Here is a 25,731-nt window from a genome sequence, read left to right as displayed (position 1 = left end):
TTATTTTGCCAATGTTATAGGTGTTATTCATCGGTTAACATTATGGGTAATTTAGGGCACGTTCACATTTACTGAACTGAGTTTAACTGAACTGAATTGAACTGAACTGATTGAAGCTGAACTGAACTGAGCTGAAATAAACATTTTATGAGAGAAGAAAATTAGGAGCTGAAATGAACTGAATGATTGAAGTTGAACTGACAAGCCGCACACAAATATATATACATACATATATATAATAATAATAATAATAATAATAATAATGGGATAACTTATTTACTTTTTTTTTTTAATAAATTTAATTGTCAGGCCACATAACTAATAATACAAATACAGTTGCATTATAAATTGCATTAAAAAAAATCTACTATTCTAATAGGCAATAGCATTTCAATTTGATTAGATTATCATTATATAGTTTTTTTTTTTTTTTTTTTTTTTTTTTTTTTTTTTTTTTTTTTTTTTTAGAAACCACTAAATATTACTACGTATATTGAATCAAATAATTAAAAATAACTTTCCCATAAAAAAATATAACTTTAAGTCTAATTAAGATAAATATATTTTCTTGAGATTTATTATTTATTAAAAAATCTTGCTATCACACAACTTTTTTCTAGTATCATACAAGTGTGTATATGTAGGGGAACATTTTCAAGAGATTTTAGAGAGACATACAGCTTTTTTCTAGTATCGTACTAGTGTGTATATGTTAATATGTAGGGGAACATTTTCAAGAGATTTTAGAGAGACATATGAGAAATAAAGAGATTTTAGACAATGAAAAGAGTAATTTGCAATTTCTTTTACAATTGAAAAATTTAATTCACGTAAGCAAAATAAATGAATTAGATTTAAAACTTAAAATTTAAGTAGTGCCACATATGTATAAAAACTCAACCACAATACCAAAATCATCTTTATTATTACCAACAAAAGATAAATATTTTGTTCGTATCAATATTAGAGTCGATGATATGATTACTCCAAATAGTAGAGTCTAAGAATTGCTCCAATATGACACATCAAGAGAAAATTACTTTCAGAAATTAAAGATTGTTACCCGAAAATGTTACTATCTATTTTTATTTTATTAAATGTTTCAACTACGTCATTCAGGTCAATTAGTTACCTAAACTTATGTATCGATCAAAGTGTATCACTTCAAAACAAGAAGGGAATGTACTTCCTCCGTTTTTCATTAAATGCATCACTTTTTAATTCATAAATTTCTAAGCAATTTTTTTAAGATGAAAGAGATAGATAGAAAGAAAAAAGTGGACCCATGTGATATAAAAGAGATATAGAGAATTTATTAACCAAAAAGGAAAGTGATGCATTTAAATTTAAACATTCAAATATAGAAAGTAGTAATGCATCTAAGTATTATCAATTTGGGGAATTAGGGTTTATATATCAGGATTTATTTATAGGAGGATTATTAGTGATTCATGCTTATAATAAATTTGAGCATTAGGTTGTTAATCTTTCAAATCATGCATTAGAATCTCCTAAAATTTTAAATGCGACAAACAAATTAAAGAAAAAGGAGGAAGTAGTTTTCAATGAAAAAAAATCAATAAGTTTTGTATAATGTGGATGAATGCTAATTTTATTGTAAGACCGTCAGTTTGAGAGTAATTTTAACTATTTTTATGGTAATTTTAAACCCTTAAAGGGTAACTTTTAATTTGTCGTTGGTTTGGATTTTATGTTAATGTGTAGTTTCTTATAGATTCGATTATATACTATAAAGGCTAATATGATTAATCTAATACATTATAAGTTTTGTGTAAGCTAAAATTTATTATTAGAAAATCAATAACTTTTATAGCATATGTTGGAAATAAGAAAGCAAAAATAGTAGGAAACACGTTGATATGAACTGATGCTTTCTAATTCATTCAATAATAGAAAGTTAGGTCATATAAATAGCCTTTACAAGATAAACCAAATAACTAAAATAAAGCAACTAACTAGGAAGTGGGTACTCCATGATATACTCCAACTACTTAGTTAACAAGTCCACTAACATCCACTAACAATAGGTAATACATGACTAATGTACTTAATTTGACTAATTCTAATTAACAAATTTAAACAAAAATATTTATCCTAAAACTAAGGAAGCTAATTAACCACAAACTTGAAGCACCGACTTCAACACACCCCCTTACTTCAAAGTTTGTGATAATCATGAAGCAGGTCTCTTCAAATATTGTGATGTCCGTCTCATCACCTACACAATTCGTTGTTGATGCACATTATCACCAACCATCAATGTTTACTTATTGATGTACATCTCACCAACACACTCTTCAAATTTTGGAGTACTTCCCTCCATGGTGTACTTCTCACCCACAACTCTAAAATAAGTTCTCTTGCACGACCACTTGTGCCATGGTCTCTTGCTCTTCATTTTGAGACCTACAATTCTTTGCCAAATGCCCAAATTTTTGACATTTGAAACATTTCGGCTTTCCCTTATGCCAACAATCCTTTTCCTCATGACCTATCTTTTGACAATTGTTGCATTGGACGGACTTGCCTTTCCCCTTTTGATTAGGAGACTTTGCTAGAAAGGCCTTTTCATTCTTATTTTCACCATCTTCATTTCTCATGGTCCTCCTTTGATCCACCGCATGAAGTGAATTGATCAATTAATTATGCAAATGTGAGTTTGGAAAGATCTTTAGTATCTTCAAGTGAAGAAATTTTACCTTCATACTTTTCCGGAAGAGTGACAAGAAGTTTGTCAACCACTCTTTGGCTTGTAAATTCTCCACCAAGTAGCTTGATTTGGTTGACCACACACATCAATCGATTCCCATACTCCTAGACACCTTCTCCACCTTTCATTGCCATCATTTCAATCTCCCTTTTAAGGTTTAAAATTTGCATGAGTTTTGTTTGATGGTTTCCTTCATACTCCTCCTTAATTTTTTCCCATGCTTCTTTAGGAGTATCACAACCTATAATAATAGTTGTGAAGATTTCATCCGACACCGCCGAATGTAGACACGAAAGTTCCTTTGCAATTTTTGACATATCCTCATCATATTTTTTGGTTTGGGCTACGGTTGGATTTTGTGAAAGAGGAATTGGATACATATCACTCTCAATTACTTCCCATAAACTCATGGCTTTCAAATATGATTTCATTTTGATAGCCCATATACTATAATTATCCCCTTTGAATGTGGGAATAGAAAGTGAAAAGTTGTTTAGGGTAGACATTAGAACTCTCACGATTTTTTTAACCCCACAAGCCCTAAGAATCAATTGGCTCTGATACCAATTTGTTGGAAATAAGAAAGCAAAAATAGTAGGAAACAAGTTGAATATGAACTGATGCTTTCTAATTCATTTATTAATAGAAAGTTAGGCCATATAAATAGCCTTTACAAGATAAACCAAATAACTAAAATAAAGCAACTAACTAGGAAGTGGGTACTCCATGATATATTCTAACTACTTAGTTAACAGGTCCACTAACATCCACTAACAATAGGTAACACATGACTAACGTATTAATTTGACTAATTCTAATTAACAAATTTAAACAAAGATATTTTTCCTAAAACTAAGGAAGCTAATTAACCACAAACTTGAAGCACTGACTTACTTTAAATACTTTTAATATAACTTTAACTATTTTACAATAAAATACACCCGCCTTTTTGAAGAATTTGGCGTGAAAAAAATCTCAAATGTTATTAAACATAATTATATATGTGTATGGTCACAAGTTCCACTCCTCCAAATTTTTTTTTAAAAATAACTTTTAGATAACTTTCATTTCTTCTTTTTTTTCTTCTAAAGGTATATACATATACCGATTATATATTCTGTGGGTTAGCAAGAACACACTAAATAGCACAGTAAAAGAGGCTATGAGTAGTACTCACTCTGTTAATATTCTAAGTAGTTACAACTTACAACTCTCCATATCATATGGCTCCAGCTTTCATCGCAAGAGCCCATTGACATACTTTGTCTTGATTCGTATTGGTTTCAAAGTCTTCTAATATATCTGGCTATACATTATTAAGAGCTAGCAATCTCGGATACGACGACACAATAATACTACCGAAACCGGCATTATACAAACACAAATTAACTGAGAGAATACATGAAGTTAACATAACACGACACGAAATCAATCCATGCAAACATGACCCATTTAAATAAAGGGGTCAAATTATGCATTTATCCTACATTATTTTTGTTGAAAAATAGACCTCTCAAGTATCATTACATGTAAGTGTCTCACATTAGTTGAAGACGCGAGATTTAATCAGTTTATAAGGCTAAGGGGTTACATACTCTTCCTATTGTCATATAGTTTTGGGATGAAACCTCATTTGGACATGTGAAGTGGATTTTCTCTTGCGGGTATGGCTTAAACCCATATTTAACATGTTATCAGAGCCAAACCCACGATATGAGACCCTAAATGGTTAAAGTTCACTAGGCCAAGAGTAGGTCCATGTGAGAGGGGGGGGGGGGCGAAGAAGCACTCTAGCCTGAAAAATCACATGAGTCAAAGTTTAAAGAGACCTTACATGTGAGGGGGAGTGTTGAAAAATATACCTCTCAACTATCATTACGTGTAACTATATAAGTGTCCCACATTGGTTGAAGAAGAAGAGAGAGTTATTCACTTTATAAGGCTAAGGGGTTACTCCTCCTATTGCCGTATGATTTTGGAATGTAAGTGTCCCACAAACCCGTAATTAACAACTATTATTTTTATCATAGAATTAGACAAAAAATAAAGATATTGCAAGCTAAGAACCAAGGTACGTATAGTGCCCACTATATATTTTCTTCGTGGTACCAATTAGATGTTGGTGTAGTGGTGATTGGGACTACACTTGATAAGGAGGACTCGTGTTCGATCCCCCACAACAACAATTGAGAGGAGACTAGAACCTAACCACCCAGAACTGATCCCCGAATTTGGATTAGCCCTAAATATATATATATATATATATATATATATATATATATATATATATATATATATATATATATATATATATATATATATATATATATATATATATATATATATATATATATATATATATATATATATCACCAGCAAAAAAAAAAAAATTTGATTTTTTTTAAAAAAAAATATCAAAGAGACCTCCTATTATAGATAGGCGGTCTCTTTGCTGCTTGTCAGATTTTTTAAAATAACAAAGAGACCGGTTATTTAGATAACCGGTCTCTTTTCTGCTGACATTGTATATGAATATTTGTTGCGCTGCTTTTTTTTCATTAAAGAGACCTGTTATATTTAATACCAGTTCTCTTAAGTTATCTCACTATTTTTTTTTAATTTTTTTTTTTGTGTACTCCGTATAATTTTTTAATAATTCTTGTACAATAAAGTTAATTTAATGTAATAATTTTATAGTATTATTTGTTTGTAACATGTTATTTATTTGGAGTACGCACTTTCGACTTGTAAGATTGAATTTTTAAGTACTATTGTAGTATGGATTTTTATGTCCTATTTTTTTTTATTGAAATCATTTTGGTGAAATATATTTTTTTATATATACATATATGTAATTTTTGGATTGAAACAAGTGATCAGTTATTGATGGTGACTCACCGGTTCGAAAATCCTGAATCTATATATATATATATATATATATATATATATATATATATATATATATATATATATATATTTTGTGGTACATACTTGATTATTTGACTTTTCATATATCTTTTACTTTTTTTTATATTTTCTCTATGAATCATAGATATCCTTAATTTTGTACCTGTAAAAAAAAGGTTACATTTTGGAAATTGTATTTTGTGTGACAATTGGGACGATTAAAGAAGATTGGTAAGAATGTGATCTTATTATGTTGTATGTTGTGACTTTTCATACTAAGCAAGATCACCATTTAAAAATTTATGTATTAGATTTATAATTACCAACACCTAGTATAGTTCACACTGAAAGGCTTCAAATTTAATGTATTACTTGTCTTTTAAGGAAATTTAACAAATATTGCACTATTTTCATTTTAGGAAATAAAATATTTATGTTCACATTATAAATACTCAATATATCCTTATTTTGTCCACTTGATTCTTTAGTTTATTAGTTTTTGTTTTTATCACATGAATAACTTTGTAATTTTACCCTTTTATCTCTTCCTTTTTCCCACTAACAGAAAAAAACGTGCCAATCTCTATGGTGCAGTAATAAAAGAACGGAGGAAGTACTATTTTTTACTTGTATTCAATCTTTATAGAAAGCAACCAAATACATAATTTTAACACAAACAATCCATGCATACATTGCATGCTTAACTTGAAGAAAATATAATATAAATGTATGTCCGGCGTAGGACTTTTGAAGTAATATAATAACCTAACAAAAGTTTAAAACATAAACTCGATCATTCAATCATAATAGAATTAATACTCCATAGCTAGGCAATGCAACCAATCGAAGCTCAAATAATCTCATAAAAAAAGATGTAAAATTGTAAAATGCATCTAGTAGATCATCCTTTTGACGCAAATCATACAGGATAAGAAGCATCCAATGTGAGACCACATTTATTCTGTCCTCGAATAATCCTCATATAACCATTTTCGCCCCAACTTTCACCCCACGAGTTCTTCACCAACCAATAATCGATCCCATCAGTACTAGTGCCATACCCGATAGCAGTAACAGCATGAGTAATGTCATTACCACACTCTCCTTGGAAGACTCCGCTTTGGTAGTGTAAGAAATCAAACCCGCTACCATCAAGCCCAACCGCGACAGGCTGGTTAGAAACAGCTTTCATCAGGGCAGTCTCGTCGTTAGGTGGAATTGATTCAAACCCGTTTATTGACACAGCACTTGTTTTAGGTTGGCATTGACTCGGAACACCGTTGGTTGCAGTGTATGGGTAATCGTCTTCTTTTGATATGCCTTGGTTGTTTTGGATGAATTCGAAAGCTGCTTGCATTGCAGCGCCAGCACAACCGTTTGGTGGTTGTACACAATCAACAAGTTCTTCCTCTGAAAGTGAGATTAATTGTCTTGTTTTTATTTGGTTTAGCCCGTCTATTGCCCCAACTGCTGAGAATGCCCAACAACACCCTACAAAATTTTAAAACATGATCAGAAACACATTTAAGTTTAGAGACAAAAAAAATATCTAAGTGTAATTGGGTAAAATTAAAAAAGGAATTGGGGAAAAATTCTACAATAGTCATCCTTAAAATGAATAATACTACAATACTCAATTTTGATTGGCTGATTTTTTATTCACTTTTATTGTCGGTCAAACTTGTTAAAGATGATTTTTCTTTCAACTCATTTTGTATCGCAATACTATGTGGCGCTTGTAAAAGAACAAAATAACTCTTATATTACTGACCGAGTAACCCATATATATTGACCGATTAACCCCTGTAACACTAATTGAGTAACCCTTATAACGCTAACGAAGTTACCCCCATTATAGTTGACCGACGGTATGACCAGCCACATATAAAAGTTGGTAGTTTTTCTTTGTAAGAGTTCGGTCATTTCTTTATTTCAAATATGAATTGTTAAAATTTTCGAAAATCTTTTTTGATTTCATACGGAGTAGTAAAATATCAGTTTCTAAAAAAGGAAAATCATTTTTTAATAATTTTGAACTACAAAAAACAAATAAAAACAAAATTAGCCAATCAAAATTGAGTATAGTTTTAGACATTTAATAAGGATGACTACCATAAAAACATTTGGAACAGAGAGTGTACGTAGTGATAATAGGATTATGTAAGATATTTCTCAATTGATTTCATACCACATGACCCTTGGTTCTTTATCCCTGTGACAGCTCCATATTCTCTCCAATCCATTGAAGGCGTGATGTCAGCATCAGTAAGGTTTTCGTACCTAAACCTCGTTGTGACCAAACCACCAAATGTGGAATGAGATCGCTTTTTATAACCAGTGTGGGTTGCTACAAACTCCTCAGTGGTTAAATCACTAAAGGCATTAGTACCTAAAGGTTTTCGTACCTAATGTGGTCAAAGCTTTGTGATGGTCAAGAGGACGAGCCAAGACTTGGTTAGCACAAAGCCCCAATATAAGGACTAAGGCTAAGCATAAGAATTGGAAATGTTGGTTTGCGAAAGCCATTAAGAAGTTAAGACTATGAGAGAAGGTGTATAGTATATATGTTGTGAGATAATAAATGTTAATTGTTAAGTTGGATGCACAAAATAGGTAGGCATCCATTAATATGAAAAGAAAACATATTTCTTAACCAATCTTTACGTTTTACAAATTACATTACAGTTCATGGAAACTACACTACATAGTTGACGTAGAATGATAATTTGTCTTCCTTCTTCTCCTCCGTAATTAATTATTAGATTCCTTTCAAATGGTCTGTAATAAGAATTAGTCAATAATCAAGAAAGGATGAGTCGTCAGTCAGTATACAGTATATATATACTCTATACACCTATTTAATTAATTAAAGTCATAAATAATACTCGTGTAAAATTGGTATATCCATTGACAAATTCAATAATAACTTACATAATTATATATATAATATAAAAAAATAAAATAAAAAAAAAAATTACATCAATCAATCAATCAATAACTTATACTAAAGACGAAACCAGGAATGACACTTGTCATTTCCAGGCTAAAAATTTTCCCGCCTTTTTTCCCTTTCCTTTTTAATTTTTTTGCCATATTTTAATGACATCTATATAATTTATAACCTATAATAATAGTCATTTCCATTTTGACAACATATTTAATCAATATCAATAACTTATACTAAAGGCGAAACCAGGAATGACACTTGTTATTTCCAGGTTAAAAAATTTCCCGCCTTTTTTCCCTTTCCTTTTTAATTTTTTTGCCATATTTTAATGACATCCATATAATTTATAACCTATAATAATAGTCATTTCCATTTTGACAACATATTTAATCATCAATAACTTATACTAAAGGCGAAACCAAGAATGACACTTGTCATTTCCATGTTAAAAATTTTCCCGCCTTTTTTTCCCTTTCCTTTTTAATTTTTTTGCCATATTTTAATGACATCTATATAATTTATAACCTATAATAATAGTCATTTCCATTTTGACAACATATTGAATCCAATCAATCAATAACTTATATCAATCAATAACTTATACTAAAGGCGAAACCAAGAATGACACTTGTCATTTCCATGTTAAAAATTTTCCCGCCTTTTTTTCCCTTTCCTTTTTAATTTTTTTGCCATATTTTAATGACATCTATATAATTTATAACCTATAATAATAGTCATTTCCATTTTGACAACATATTGAATCCAATCAATCAATAACTTATAATAAAGGCGAAATCAGGAATGACACTTGTCATTTCCAGGTTAAAAATTTTCCCGCCTTTTTTCCCTTTCCTTTTTAATTTTTTTGCCATATTTTAATGACATCTATATAATTTATAACCTATAATAATAGTCATTTCCATTTTGACAACATATTTAATCATCAATAACTTATACTAAAGGCGAAACCAGGAATTACACTTGTCATTTCCAGGTTAAAAAATTTTCCGCCTTTTTACCCTTTCCTTTTTATTTTTTTTGCCATATTTTAATGACATCTATATAATTTATAACCTATAATAATAGTCATTTCCATTTTGACAACATATTTAATCAATATCAATCAATAACTTATACTAAAGACGAAACCAGGAATGACACTTGTCATTTCCAGGCTAAAAATTTTCCCGCCTTTTTTCCCTTTCCTTTTTAATTTTTTTGCCATATTTTAATGACATCTATATAATTTATAACCTATAATAATAGTCATTTCCATTTTGACAACATATTTAATCAATATCAATAACTTATACTAAAGGCGAAACCAGGAATGACACTTGTTATTTCCAGGTTAAAAAATTTCCCGCCTTTTTTCCCTTTCCTTTTTAACTTTTTTGCCATATTTTAATGACATCCATATAATTTATAACCTATAATAATAGTCATTTCCATTTTGACAACATATTTAATCATCAATAACTTATACTAAAGGCGAAACCAAGAATGACACTTGTCATTTCCATGTTAAAAATTTTCCCGCCTTTTTTTCCCTTTCCTTTTTAATTTTTTTGCCATATTTTAATGACATCTATATAACTTATAACCTATAATAATAGTCATTTCCATTTTAACAACATATTGAATCCAATCAATCAATAACTTATAATAAAGGCGAAATCAGGAATGACACTTGTCATTTCCAGGTTAAAAATTTTCCCGCCTTTTTTCCCTTTCCTTTTTAATTTTTTTGCCATATTTTAATGACATCTATATAATTTATAACCTATAATAATAGTCATTTCCATTTTGACAACATATTTAATCATCAATAACTTATACTAAAGGCGAAACCAGGAATTACACTTGTCATTTCCAGGTTAAAAATTTTTCCGCCTTTTTACCCTTTCCTTTTTATTTTTTTTGCCATATTTTAATGACATCTATATAATTTATAACCTATAATAATAGTCATTTCCATTTTGAAAACATATTTAATCAATATCAATAACTTATACTAAAGGCGAAACCAGGAATGACACTTGTCATTTCCAGGTTAAAAATTTTCCCTCCTTTTTTCCCTTTCCTTTTTAATTTTTTTGCCATATTTTAATGACATCTATATAATTTATAACCTATAATAATAGTCATTTCCATTTTGACAACATATTTAATCATCAATAACTTATACTAAAGGCGAAACCAAGAATGACACTTGTCATTTCCATGTTAAAAATTTTTCCGCCTTTTTTCCCTTTCCTTTTTAATTTTTTTGCCATATTTTAATGACATCTATATAATTTATAACCTATAATAATAGTCTTTTCCATTTTGACAACATATTGAATCCAATATTACTCAATTAAAATTTTTACATATATTCTATATATACTAGGAAACTTTTAATTACAAAAATACTAACATAGATTAAAAAAAATAAGGTATTGGAATATATTGTTTTCCAAGACTATTATAATATTATCAATATCAAATCAATCAATAACTTATACTAAAGGCGAAACCAAGAATGACACTTGTCATTTCCATGTTAAAAATTTTCCCGCCTTTTGTTCCCTTTCCTTTTTAATTTTTTTGCCATATTTTAATGACATCTATATAATTTATAACCTATAATAATAGTCATTTCCATTTTTTCAACATATTGAATCCAATATTACTCAATTAAATTTTTTACATATATTCTATATATACTAGGAAACTTTTAATTACAAAAATACTAACATAGATTAAAAAAATAAGGTATTGGAATATATTGTTTTCCAAGACTATTATAATATTATCAATATCAAATTTAAAGAAAAATCATTTTGGTAGCATACTTTGTACGGAGTATTAATCTTAAAACTATACATGACGTTTATAAGAACAAAATAATTTTGTTATAGTATACTTCGTACATAACATATATTGAAAAATTAAATCTAATTGTTCTAAACATTTATGTGATTATTTTATTTTATTTTAAAAAAACCTACTACTCACTAAAAATATATTTTAAAATTAAAGTTAATTACGGAATACTAATAATTATCCTAAAGAAAATGAACTCAAATAAATTTTCATATTATGCCGATCAAAGTGTGTCAAAAATTTAAGGACAAATGTATATGAGTTCATACATGGGTACTAACCTAATTACCTAAGTTAATAATTTAATTTTCTTATATAAAACGTTATATCTTCTAAGTTTCTATTACTATATTTTTTTTATACAATCCAATTCAATAATCTTTACATTTAATTTAAGTTATTTTGTTACAAATAAATTTTTTGGATAAATTATTGTTGAATTAACACCATATTTATTTATTGTAAAATTTAATTATGATCGTGCATTATAACACATTTATATACTCATTGTTACATGTTATATTTGAGTGTTTCTATCATATTTTCTCTATATATTTAATCTTTTATAGCTATATTTCTTTATATTTCGACGTTGCTCTCCTCGTGCTCTCTTTCTTTATTTTGTAGGATTTACGCGTAAAAAAAGCACCTTTGCAAGCTAAGTGAGCTAGGAGCGTGTAGGAGAATACGAGCCCAACATCATATGGTCACATTCCAAGCTTGAAGTTGCTTTTGAAGGAGTATTGTGTAGAAATTGCCTAGCCTTGGCCTGGTCGTGGCTTGTTGCATTAAGCTTTGGCCTGGCCGTGGCTCCTCCTTTTTGCTCAAGAGAAGCCTACCAAGATCAGTAGACACCACGGATTGGCCGTGGAAAAGCCCCAGCAGCTTTGGGTAACCCGTGGCTATCACCTGACGAAGCATCAAAGCCAAGTTTGAGGCGGTTTGGAAGACCTATTTTTAGGAAACTTCTTTACTTATTCCTAGGGATATAAATAGGCTTTGGCTAGGCATATTAGAGCACTTTTATTTTGGATTTGTAAAATTGAGTTAAAGAATTCTACAATTCCCTTCAATTTTAGATTTACTTTATTTAAGATTTCATCTTCAATTCCATTAATTCAAGTATTTCTTCTTTCCTATATTATTATGTCTTTTGATTATTTTGTTAATTTAATCATGAGTGAGTAGATTTATATTCTAGGGTTAGGTTGAACCCTAGTTACGAGTAATCCATGATTTCCCCCAATTCCTTATTTAATTAGATTAATTGCTTTTCTTATTGAATTGTGCTAATTTATCAATGTTAGGTTAGACGTAATTTGATATTGATTGAACCAAGTATCTTATTTATCAATGGAAGTTGAGATTAGATGGTTTGATTAAATTCAATAAGGGCATGAAATTCTCCATGGAAATAGGTAGGATGGATTGCTAGGATTGTATGGATGTTGAGTTTAATGTCTCTAAATTGCATGATACCATGGAAATAGGTTTGATTGGATTTTAGAGAAGCCATGAATACTCGGAAGAGGTTTATTGGTATTTTCAAGGGCACGTCCTTCCTTTGAGTATTATTATTCTGATTAATTGGGGTAGGGATTTATCTTTGCAGTATTCATACTAGTGGTGATACTTAACTCTGGATGATTTTATTAATTGATTTATTTCATCTTGATTATTCTAGTTTATTTTGTTTAGAATTAGATTGGTTGAATATCGCTATTGATTGGTTACTCGCTTAGTAGTTACTTGAGTTTAATTAATTAGTTGAACCATAGTCTCTTGGGATCCGACCCTTACTTGCCCGTCTACATAGTAGTGGTATAGTTAGGTTTATTTTTGTTAGGTACGCGACACGCCTATCAAATTTTGGCGCCGTTGCCGGGGACTGACGGTTTTAGACTAGTTATTTGTGATTCGTTTTTACTAAGCTTTATTTGTTGCTTCGGCTATTGTCTCTTGTGTCTTTGATTTCTTTTCTTTTAGTTCTTTGTTGCATGCAAACTCGACGTTCAAGGTCAGACGATTTAATTCCATTTGATTGTTAAATTGAAGCAACTGCAAGGAGACGAGGAGGTAGAAGAAGAAGGAGAAATCAAAACCACAGAAACATGGTCGATCCAGGAACAAAGTCTCTTTTGGAGTATGGTATTCCTGATACCACAACCGGACTCCTCTCCAGCATTGTCAGACCACCTGTCACTGCTCAGAACTTTGAATTGAAACCACAGTTCATTCAATTCATTTCTAATGATTCGTTTGCAGGCACGCCTCATGAGTGCCCTGTCAGTCACATTGATAGTTTCTTGGAGAAGTGCGATACTATGAAACTAAATGGTGTTACAGATGATGCTATTAGACTTCGCCTTTTTCCTTTCTCATTACGGGATAGGGCGAAGGAATGGTTGAGAGATGAAGGTACCGGCTCTTTTGACACATGGGACAAATTGGTGAAAGCTTTTCTAGTCAAGTTCTTAGGACAAGAAAAGACTGCAAGGTTGAGAAATGAGCTATCTACTTTTGGGCAGTCAGATGATGAGTCCTTATATGAAGCATGGAGGAGGTTCAAGCGATTGCAGAGACAATGCCCTCACCATGGTATTCCTGAATGGATGTTGATCCAAACCTTTTACAATGGTTTAACTCATGAATTCCGAATCTATATTGATGCTGCGTCTGGGGGTTCTCTCTTGAATAAGAACCCAACTGAGGCAAAGGAGCTAATTGAGAAGATGGCGGCAAATGATAATTATCATCCAGGAGGACGACGCAATGTTAAAAAGGGAGGTATGCATGATGTTGATGCTCTAACCCTTTTAACTAGTTCTATGCAGGCATTAACAAGCAAGTTTGACAAGTTCCAAGCGGCATCTTCTGGCTCATCTGCTAAAACTTGTCAAATGTGTAATGTACAAGGTCACATTGCCCCTAATTGCCCACAAAATTCACATGAGATGTCGATTGAGGAAGCCAATGCATTCTACACTTCAAATCCCAAAAGGCCATATGATCCTCACTCAAACACATACAGTGAAGGTTGGAAACATCATCCAAATTTCTCTTACAAGAATACCCAAGCTCAACAAAATCCACCTCCACCACCACCTCGAAACAATAATTATAATGCTCCACCCGGTTTCCAAGCAAGACCACCTCTAGTCCAACAACCTATGCAACCACCTCCACAAAAATCCAACCTTGAGCTAATGCTTGAGAACTTTGTCACCACAACGAACAACAACATCCAACAACTACAAGCTCAGAACAAGCTCATGGAAAATCAAATAAGTCAACTTGCTCATCAAGTTGGCCAATCTTTGAAGACTCCGGGCACTTTTCCGGGTCAAACAGAGCAACCACCAAAGGGGCATATGAATGTTGTGACTTTGAGGAGTGGAAAGCAGTTGGAAGATCCCCCCATAAAGGAGCCATCAAAGGAGCTTGTTGAAGAGGTAGTCAATAAAGAGAAGGTGGTTGATGGTAGCGCGATTGAGGAAGAGCCAAAGGCATCAACTCCACCACCACTTGTTCCATATGTGCCAACAGTTCCTTTCCCGCAAAGGTTGGCTCAAGCTAAGTTAGAGAAAAAGTATGGAAAATTTCTTGATATTCTGAAAAAGCTTCACATCAACATTCCATTCTTAGATGCAATATCTGAGATGCCATCTTATGCAAAATTTTTAAAGAATATGCTCTCTAACAATAAGAAGCTACAGGAGAATGCTACAGTAGCGTTGAATGCAGAGTGTAGTGCAATTTTGCAAAATACACTTCCTAAGAAACTAAGCGATCCAGGTAGCTACTCCATTCCAGTGAAGCTTGGGGATATAGAGATCTACAAGGCATTATGTGATCTTGGTGCAAGTGTGAGTCTCATGCCGCTCTCTATTTGCAAGAAACTTCAAATGGGTGAACTAAAGCCTACACGCATGTCTCTACAACTTGCAGATAGGTCGGTTAAATTTCCCTTGGGTATACTTGAAGATGTTCCTCTTCGTGTGGGAAAATTCTTTATCCCATGTGACTTTGTTGTGATGGATATGGAAGAGGATGCACATGTCCCTATTATACTTGGTAGACCATTCTTAGCCACTGCAGGTGCAATCATTGATATGAAGAATGGAAAAATCACTTTTGAGGTGGGAGACGAGAAAATGGAGTATTCACTCTTGAATGCTATGGGAACTCCTTCCATGGGAGAGACTATCTACCAAGTAGATGTCCTTGATGATTTAGAACGTGAGCAACTTCCCTTAATCAAGACAGACGATGCATTGGAAACGGTGTTGGTAGGAAGCACCAGTGAGGAAGATTGGGAAACAAGGGAGTACACGCGGCTACTTGAGGAAGGAAAAGCAAATCCAAACACCGCTCTAGTGAAGGAAGTCCTTAGTGTATCAAGTGTTGGGGAGAGTACTACGCCTCCCGAGGTAGAGTTGAAACCCCTTCCCTCTACTCTTAAATATGCATATCTTGGTCCTAATAACACATATCCTGTTATTGTTAATGTTGAGCTTAATGACACAAAATTAGAGCAACTGCTCATTGTTTTGAGAAAATACAAAAGTGTTATTGGGTACACCATTGATGATATTAAGGGTATTAATCCCTCATTCTGCATGCATAAGATAATTCTTGAGGACGATCATACCTCCTCCATAGAACCTCAAAGACGACTTAATCCAAACATGATGGAGGTAGTAAAAAAAAGAGGTTCTTAAATTACTTGCTGCGGGAATAATTTACCCTATCTCAGATAGTAAGTGGGTTAGTCCTGTACAAGTAGTTCCAAAGAAAGGAGGTATGACCGTTGTCAAGAATGACAAAGGTGAGCCAATCGCCACTAGAACTGTTACAGGTTGGCGAATGTGTATTGATTACAGGAGGTTGAACAAGGCCACCCGGAAGGATCATTTCCCCCTTCCATTTATTGATCAAATGCTTAAACGTTTGGCTAAGCATTCCTTTTTCTGCTACTTGGACGGATACTCTGGTTTCTTTCAAATTCCCATCCGTTCATGCGATCAGGAAAAGACTACTTTCACATGTCCCTATGGCACCTTCGCCTATCGAAGAATGCCATTTGGATTATGTAATGCTCCAGCCACGTTTCAACGTTGTATGATGTCAATTTTCTCAGGTCTTATTGAACATTCCATGGAAGTTTTTATGGATGACTTCTCTGTCTATGGAACATCTTTTGATGTATGTCTTGAAAATTTGGAAAAGGTGCTCCATAGATGTAAAGAAGTCAATTTAATTTTGAACTGGGAAAAATGCCATTTCATGGTACAACAAGGAGTTGTTCTAGGCCATGTGGTGTCAAATAAGGGTATTGAGGTTGATAAAGCAAAGATAGAGGTCATTGAGCGACTACCCCCTCCTAATTTTGTAAAAGGAATCCGGAGTTTTATTGGTCATGCAGGATTTTATAGGCGATTTATTAAAGATTTTTCGAAAATCGCTAGACCTCTAACTGAGCTTTTGGCCAAAGATGCCCCATTTGTATTTACTGATGCTTGTCTTGAGGCTTTTAACAGGTTGAAGGAAGCATTGATCTCCGCTCCCGTTATGCGACCCCCGGATTGGACCCTGCCATTTGAAATTATGTGTGATGCGAGTGACTATGCAATAGGGGCCGTCTTAGGGCAACGGAAGGATAGAAAACTTCACGCCATTTATTACTCTAGTAAAACTCTTGATTCTTCCCAAATAAATTATGCCACAACTGAAAAAGTGATGCTAGCAGTAATTTATGCAATAGAGAAGTTCCACTCATACCTTGTTGGTTCGAAGGTGATAATTCACACGGATCACGCCGCATTGAAATATTTGATGACTAAGAGTCACGCCAAGCCGCGGTTGATTCGTTGGGTCCTTCTGTTGCAAGATTATGACATCGAGATACGGGACACAAAAGGGACTGAGAATGTCGTTGCAGACCATCTTTCTCGCCTCCTTCTTGATAAGGGGGATGGAGATGACCTCCCCATTGATGATTCTTTCCCTGATGAACATTTATTAGCATTTTCTCAAATTGAATCACCTTGGTATGCTGACTTAGCTAATTATTTGTCCACAGGTACATTGCCCCATGGTTACTCATCTCAACAAAAGAAGAAATTCTTTTATGAGGCAAGGCGACATTTTTGGGACGATCCATTCCTTTATAGGCTATGTGCGGATGCAATGATAAGAAGATGTGTTCCGGAAGGCGAGGTAAGCAAAATTATATCTCATTGCCATGACTTACCTTGTGGTGGACATGCAGGTCCTACAAAAACGGCCGCGAAGATTTTACAATGTGGTTTCTACTGGCCCACTTTGTTCAAGGATGTGTACTCATATGTAAAGGTTTGTGATCGTTGTCAACGGACTGGTAATATTTCAAGGAAGCACGAGATGCCACTCAATAACATACTCGAGGTCGAGTTGTTTGACGTGTGGGGGATAGATTTCATGGGACCATTCCATTCCTCCTATGGAAATCGATACATTTTAGTGGTCGTTGACTATGTCTCAAAGTGGGTTGAAGCAACTGCTACTCCAACTAATGATGCGCGTGTGGTAAGTAAGTTTTTAAAAAAAATTATTTTCCCTCGTTTTGGTTTACCACGTGTGTTGATTAGTGACAGGGGAACACATTTTTTGGAGCATCGATTTGAAGCAATGTTGAAGAAGTATGGAGTGCAACATAGGATTGGTATTGGTTATCACCCACAGACTAGTGGTCAAGTCGAGGTATCGAACCGAGAAGTTAAATCGATCTTAGAGAAAACTGTTGCTAGGACAAGAAAAGATTGGTCGATAAAAATTGATGATGCTCTATGGGCATACCGAACGGCATTCAAAACGCCAATTGGTACAACCCCATATCGACTAGTGTATGGTAAAGCTTGCCATCTCCCTGTTGAACTAGAACACCGTGCATATTGGGCAATTAAGAGCCTTAATTTTGATGCTCAAGCAGCAGGTGAGAAAAGATTGTTACAACTTAACGAGTTAGATGAGCTCCGTCTAGATGCTTATGAGAGTTCTAAGTTGTACAAAGAGAAAACAAAAAGATGGCATGACAAGGGTCTCATACGTCGAGAATTTAAGGAGGGAGATCAAGTCCTTCTATTTAATTCAAGACTGAAATTATTTCCTGGTAAACTCCGCTCTAGGTGGTCAGGTCCATTTAAGATTCGGAAGATCTATCCTTATGGTACTATTGAGCTATGGAATTCATCTGGGGGTACCTTTAAGGTTAATGGTCAAAGGGTGAAGCATTACCGAGTTGGAGACCCAATCGAGGAGAGAGTGGATATTACACTCGCAACCCCATCACAACACAATTGAGCAAAAAGGAGGTCGAGCTTAAGACCTTATAAACAAGCGCTTTTTGGGAGGCAACCCAATTTATTTTATTTTCTTTTTTAATCTTTTTTTTCTTTTTATCTTAGTTAAAAAAAATAACAAAAACAAAAAAAAAAAAACAAAAAAAAAAGAAAAAGAAAAAAAAAAAGTTAGTACGTTTTATTTTAGAGCTTATTAGTTAGTAGTAGGACTAGCAGGTACTAGTACCTTAGTATTAGTAATAGAATTAGTTAATGCTATTGTTATCATTATTCTTACCTAACTAATTCTTTTACTTCCACTAATTTGATTAGGTGCAAGAATAAGTTTTGAGTGGAATTTGGTTTGCTAATGGATTTGTAATAGCTGACATCATACTATATAAGAAGACAAGGCTGCAGCAACAATTTCACATATGTATTGGAGTATTGGGCTTGGCGTGGAAACAAGGGGAAGCCACGTTATCGCCGTGGTGTATACCTGCTTGTATTTTGAAAAAAAAATAAAAAAAAAATAAGGCAAGGTTTGAGAAAAAGACAGTAGATACCACGGTTTGGTCATGGCCCTTCAACCATTGCAACGACCGGATCGTGGCCCATATCTGCTACCCCAAAAGAAAATAAAAAGAACGAAGTTTCATCAGCAATCGGACGCATCGCAGCCCTTATATTCATGACTTGCTCTTCGTTTATCATCTCCTTCGTTTCTTTACTTCTCTAAATTGCAATTCTTTGACAAATTTCCCATAAAACTGTTCCAATATCATCTAAATTTCAATCTTCTTTTGCTCATAAATTGTCACTACCCATCGAACCCTAGGTTCCGATTTTTATTTATTGTTTAAGTGGCAATTTGTGAGCAATTAGTTGAGTGGTAGGTTGATTCATAAGTTCTTGATTGTTTTACCTTTATCTCTTTCAATTGCAGTGAATAATTGCACAGATTCAAGAGCTTGAAGATTTTATTTGAAAAAAAAAATAAAAATTGAATCGATTTTCGGCGCGAAGACGGTGTGGGTATTGCTTAGTTGATCTTGTACTCAATTCATGGGGCGTACCACATCAAATAAGAGGAAGAGAACTCCTACGGTTTCTACTTCGAAAGGCAAGACCGCTAATCCAAGGAGTCGACTCTCTACTTCGAAAGGCAGCTCAGCCACTCCCAAGGGTAAAACTCCATCTTCTTCTTTTACTCCCAAGCATAAGGCTCCAATAGAAATTGATTACTATGACATTGTGTTTAAAAATGATGAGCATAAGAAGAAGTATGAAAGGCTATTTACTAGAGGAGTAGTTGCTACTCGGTTTTGTGATGCTAATGCCTTACGCTCCCTACACATTGAGCATGATGTTAGTTGGCTTGTGAATAACATTGGTTGGGGTGACTTTATTCAAAAGAAGCCTCCCACATATAAGAGAATCACACTAGAATTTTTAAGTTCTTTAAAGGCCAATGTTACCTATGGGAAAGGTTGTGAGCATGGTTCGATCACATTCCAATTATACAACCAAGAGCATACCTGGACCTTAGAGAAGTTGAATGTTGTTCTTGGCTTACCAAACGCCGGTTTGAGATGTACTCCTACGCGTTGGTATGCCGATGATACTTGGAGAATTATCGCTGGTGGAGTGCCTTGGAATAAGGATGGAGTTAAGGGAAGTTTCATTCGCCACCCCGCCATTCGCTATGTTCAACGGTTATTATCTTGTACCGTGCTTGGACGTCATGATGGTGGTAATGTTCGAAAGGATGATGTATTTTTCATTGACAGCATGCTCCATGCCAAGGAAACTAACACAGGAGCTTTCCTCATTAAGCAAATGGAGACCTTAGCCAATAGAAGCAATACAAGAGGAGCAATTGTACAAGGAGGATATGTCACACTTATTGCTCTTAGCTTGGGGCACAAAGAAGAACTCCTTGCCGAAGGAAGTGTACAAGGTACCGATGTTTTGAATCTAGCCTCTTGTTCGACAATGGGTTGGATCAAGGAAACAGAAGGCACTATCCTATGGAGCATTCGAGATGATGGTGAGGATGAGTTGCCCTCTCCGGAAGCTATGTCCTTGCGTGATCCGAATAATTGGTCATTAGAAATCCCGTGCAGTCCAATCTCCCAAATTCTCATGAGACTGCTAGCCTCTCTTTAGTGTCCTCTCTCATCAGTGCTATTAACAAGGTCCAAGGCTCTATTGATGAGATCAAGGATGAGCAAAAACAAATCAAGGAGCAAATGGTATTTATGTCCACGACATTACACCGTCTTGACACTTGGCTCCAACAACAAGGGTTCTCAAGCCCTCCTCATCCCCCTCCTCTATGAGGCTTTGTGAGTACCTCTCCCTTCTCTATATACTATATTGTTGCATTGTGGACATTGCAAATCTCAAGTGTGGGGGAGGGTATATTCATTATATATATTGGACCTTGCTTTTGTAGTTTATAGTTGTCTTAGTGTGATCCTGAGGTTTGTTTTCATTTCAAAATGTGAAACAAGTGATTTCTTCTTTAAAAAAAAAAAAAAAAGATTTCTTCTTTAAAAAAAAAAAAAAAAAAAATCACTATTTTTCATGAATTGATTGGCATTAGCTTGAGTAATTCGATAAGTAGCGTAAATCCTTTTTGATAACAATTGTTTGTGGTAAGATGGTTTCGCTTTCCTCTTGTGCGATAAGTACCTATTGGAGGGCCACGAACCTCGTAAGACTCAAATCGAATACCCTCCTTTTTTATCGCCCTAATTGAGACTTACATTTTAGCTTCCTGAGATCGATTACCGAAATGTTTGGGAAATATGATTGAGGCATATTTTTGTTATTTAGAGCTTTCAGAGTCATCTTTAGGAAGTTTTATTTATAATATGTTACATCCCTTCTTGATAGCCACTTTGAGCCTTATTTATTTCTTTCTTGACTACCCTTGTATTACAAGATTATGATTTCGTAATGAATTGTTTGGATAAGAAGAGTATTTTGCTAAGGCATGTTATATCGATTTGTATGATGAGCTATTCGAAGGAAGGTGTTATGAAAAAAAAAAATAAAAAAAAAATAAAAAGAGAGAGAGAGAGAGAGAGAGAGTTTTGTAAAAAAAAAAAAAAAATAAATAAATAAAGAAGGGCGAATGTTATTATTGAATCATTGGAGTTGACAAGGAAGAGCAATGCGTTCATTCTTGGAAATTTGTTGTTTTTAATCTCATGGATGATATTTCTTGATTTCGTGCATATCCCATACAAGGGTATTATGTATAAGTTTTTATTGGGTTGATTTTAAGCACCACATTCCCGAATTTACATCACTCTTACCTTATCACCCGAGCCTACCCTTCGAAAGTCCTCTTGATTTCCATTGCAAATTGGTCACTAAAACGGTGGAGGGCAAGATTTTGTGCAAGTCTTGACAAAGGTCATCAAATCAAAGTGAAGCATTGAGCTAATATGGTTGAGCATCCTTAGGGAAGGTTCAAGCTTGAGGAAAGGAAGTGGCGAGATTGGTTGGTTATTGAAGGGTGCTACAATTTATCGTTTCATCCATGTCATTGATTTGTGATACATAAATTGAGTTTTGAATTAAAATGATTTTGATTTCAATTTAATCACTTGGTTGAACAATTTGGTTTGGAAGATCTTGGTTTGGCTTTGTAGGTATGCCTTCGGAAAACCTTCACGAGACCAAACTCGTCCACTAGGGTAGCCTAGGGGTTTAAAGGGCTTGTTGCACATGCTAAGTGCAATCGTGATTCCTACGACAGTGAGTATTAGGATTTATTGCTTTCTAGGTTAGTTTTGTTTTCTTTCCTCGAGGACAAGTAAAGGTTAAGCGTGGAGGAATTTGATAACACATTTATATACTCATTGTTATATGTTATATTTGAGTGTTTCTATCATATTTTCTCTATATATTTAATCTTTTAGAGCTATATTTCTTTATATTTCGACGTTGCTCTCCTCGTGCTCTCTTTCTTTATTTTGTAGGATTTACGCGTAAAAAAAGCACCTTTGCAAGCTAAGTGAGCTAGGAGCGTGTAGGAGATTACGAGCCCAACATCATATGGTCACATTCCAAGCTTGAAGTTGCTTTTGAAGGAGTATTGTGTAGAAATTGCCTAGCCTTGGCCTGGTCGTGGCTTGTTGCATTAAGCTTTGGCCTGGCTGTGGCTCCTCCTTTTTGCTCAAGAGAAACCTACCAAGATCAGTAGACACCACGGGTTGGCCGTGGAAAAGCCCCAGCAGCTTTGGGTAACCCGTGGCTATCACCTGACGAAGCATCAAAGCCAAGTTTGAGGCGGTTTGGAAGACCTATTTTTAGGAAACTTCTTTACTTATTCCTAGGGATATAAATAGGCTTTGGCTAGGCATATTAGAGCACTTTTATTTTGGATTCGTAAAATTGAGTTTAAGAATTCTACAATTCCCTTCAATTTTAGATTTACTTTATTCAAGATTTCATCTTCAATTCCATTAATTCAAGTATTTCTTCTTTCCTATATTATTATGTCTTTTGATTATTTTGTTAATTTAATCATGAGTGAGTAGATTTATATTCTAGGGTTAGGTTGAACCCTAGTTACGAGTAATGCATGATTTCCCCCAATTCCTTATTTAATTAGATTAATTGCTTTTCTTATTGAATTGTGCTAATTTATCAATGTTAGGTTAGACGTAATTTGATATTGATTGAACCAAGTATCTTATTTATCAATGGAAGTTGGGATTAGATGGTTTGATTAAATTCAATAAGGGCATGAAATTCTCCATGGAAATAGGTAGGATGGATTGCTAGGATTGTATGGATGTTGAGTTTAATGTCTCTAAATTGCATGATACCATGGAAATAGGTTTGATTGGATTTTAGAGAAGCCATAAATACTCGGAAGAGGTTTATTGGTATTTTCAAGGGCACGTCCTTCCTTTGAGTATTATTATTCTGATTAATTGGGGTAGGGATTTATCTTTGCAGTATTCATACTAGTGGTGATACTTAACTCTGGATGATTTTATTAATTGATTTATTTCATCTTGATTATTCTAGTTTATTTTGTTTAGAATTAGATTGGTTGAATATCGCTATTGATTGGTTACTCGCTTAGTAGTTACTTGAGTTTAATTAATTAGTTGAACCATAGTCTCTTGGGATCCGACCCTTACTTGCCCGTCTACATAGTAGTGGTATAGTTAGGTTTATTTTTGTTAGGTACGCGACACGCCTATCAGTGCATGGCACGGGAATTAACCTATATATATATATATATATATATATATATATATATATATATATATATATTATATATATATATATATATATATATATATATATATATATATAGTGTGGATCATGTGAAAACAAGCCTATAGCTGAAAACTGAAAACGGACAATTAAGACCGTAGATTATGGCCCGTCAAATCTCACGGTTGTGAGTTTTTCCCCAATTTCACTCAAAATTTCTACAGTTTCTCTCTCCTCTTTCATTTGCACGTTATTTTCTTCCTCTTGTATTTTTTCTATCCTACTTTCTCTCTCCTAATTTTTGCCAATTTCATGCTACTTTTCCAAATCCAGCTTCAAATACTTTGATTTTCAACAATTTCTCAGCTCTACGATCAATTATCAAGTGAGTTATTCGTGTTAATTTCGCTATTTTTGCTTGATTTGAGGTACTTAGGTTTCTGAAATATTGTTTGCTTTCTGAAATTTTTTTTACCTAAATTTCAAGCATATTTAGGAAATTTAATGTCCATTGTGTTTTTCGTTTATGATTTTTGCTTAATTTTGTAATTTTGCATGTTTTTGTTATTGATTTTTTCGATTTGATTTAAATTTTTGAGTTTCGACTGAAGTTTTGTTTTCGTAGGAGTAGTTTTGAACGAATTTTGTTTACTTCTGCTTGATTTTAGTTAATTAGGTTTTTAAGTGTAATTTTTGCTCGAAACTCTGCTCTAATTGTTGTGCTTCACCTTTTTGTAACATGATTTTTGTGTTGATTAGTTCATCAGCTTTCTTAATTAATCCTCTTCATCGCTTCGAAAATGTTACTTGTCTCGCAGTTACATTATCAATCTTCTAGTCTTGATCTTAGTAAATTAGGTTTGAGTAAATTAGAAAATCAAGGTCTACTTGTTTTTATTTTCTTAATCATAGGAGTACATGTTTAGTATTAATGGCAGGAGCTCCATTAGAAGCCTTGCCTTGTTATATGTTGTTCGTTTCGTCGTTATACTCATAAATTTTCATGGCTTTGCTCAACAATTGTACTATGGCTTGATCATTGTATATTTTTTATTCGTAATAATTCTGAATGATGTTCTCACTTTTTGTTCATTTTTATTCAATTTGGATTAGATTATGTTAAAAAGGAGAGGCCTTCCAAGCTCAACATGAGTTAATTTGCAAGACATAGGAGGTATGATGAATGTTTGATTTTTGGATTATTATACCTTAATATTCAATTTTTGGAATTATACAATGTTAATGTATTGGATTATATTACATTAGTGTCAGGAAAACAACAAGAAGAAGGCATGGAGGGCAGCTGTGGCATGGAGGGCAGCTGTGGCATGGGTAGCAGAACAAGAACAATCCCAACAGTTTCAAGGTGTCCCAAGAATTTTCGCATTAACTCCAAATCAAGCCGAAGGATTGGCGATACATAAAGCGATCAAAGAAACTCCTGCAGATTTCATCAATCTGGTGATCAAATTAGACTCTGATATAGTGATACAAGCCCTACAAATTCAAACCAAGGCGGAGGAAGAGCTCAAACAGGTCATCATAGACATAAAAGACGCAGCAAGTTCTAGAGATTTTATAGCTTGTGTCAAAGCTAGCAGGAATACAGTCCAACAAGCCCACTTTCTAGCAGTTAAATGCAGGAAGTATGGGTAGATTGTCTCTGAGTTTTCTATTTTTACCCACCATAAAAAATAATAATTTGCATATAG

The 25,731-nt window shown here is 33.6% G+C and overlaps 1 long non-coding RNA gene, 1 other non-coding gene and 1 pseudogene across 3 annotated transcripts; 1 reads left to right on the top strand and 2 right to left on the bottom strand.

Moving 5' to 3' along the window:
- Positions 1-6,540: 6,540 nt before the first annotated feature.
- Positions 6,541-8,221, bottom strand: LOC145635105 (zingipain-2-like; annotated as a pseudogene). Its single transcript, XR_014113783.1, has 2 exons — positions 7,827-8,221; positions 6,541-7,129 (listed from the first exon to the last, which is right to left on the bottom strand). The product of XR_014113783.1 is annotated as a zingipain-2-like (transcript).
- Positions 8,222-13,948: 5,727 nt separating this feature from the next.
- On the bottom strand, positions 13,949-14,055 carry LOC145637481 (small nucleolar RNA R71). The gene has a single exon (XR_014114261.1). It is a non-coding gene; the product is annotated as a small nucleolar RNA R71 (small nucleolar RNA).
- Positions 14,056-24,268: 10,213 nt separating this feature from the next.
- Positions 24,269-25,333, top strand: LOC145635106 (uncharacterized). The gene is made up of 3 exons (XR_014113784.1): positions 24,269-24,404; positions 25,133-25,193; positions 25,286-25,333. It is a non-coding gene; the product is annotated as an uncharacterized LOC145635106 (long non-coding RNA).
- Positions 25,334-25,731: the final 398 nt, after the last annotated feature.

Source organism: Chenopodium album, chromosome 6 (assembly GCF_948465745.1).
Source record: "Chenopodium album chromosome 6, dcCheAlbu1.1, whole genome shotgun sequence".
NCBI classification, from domain to species: Eukaryota; Viridiplantae; Streptophyta; class Magnoliopsida; order Caryophyllales; family Amaranthaceae; genus Chenopodium; species Chenopodium album.
The sequence above is the reverse complement of the archived record's forward strand: the minus strand, read 5'-3'. Positions and strand labels throughout refer to the sequence as shown.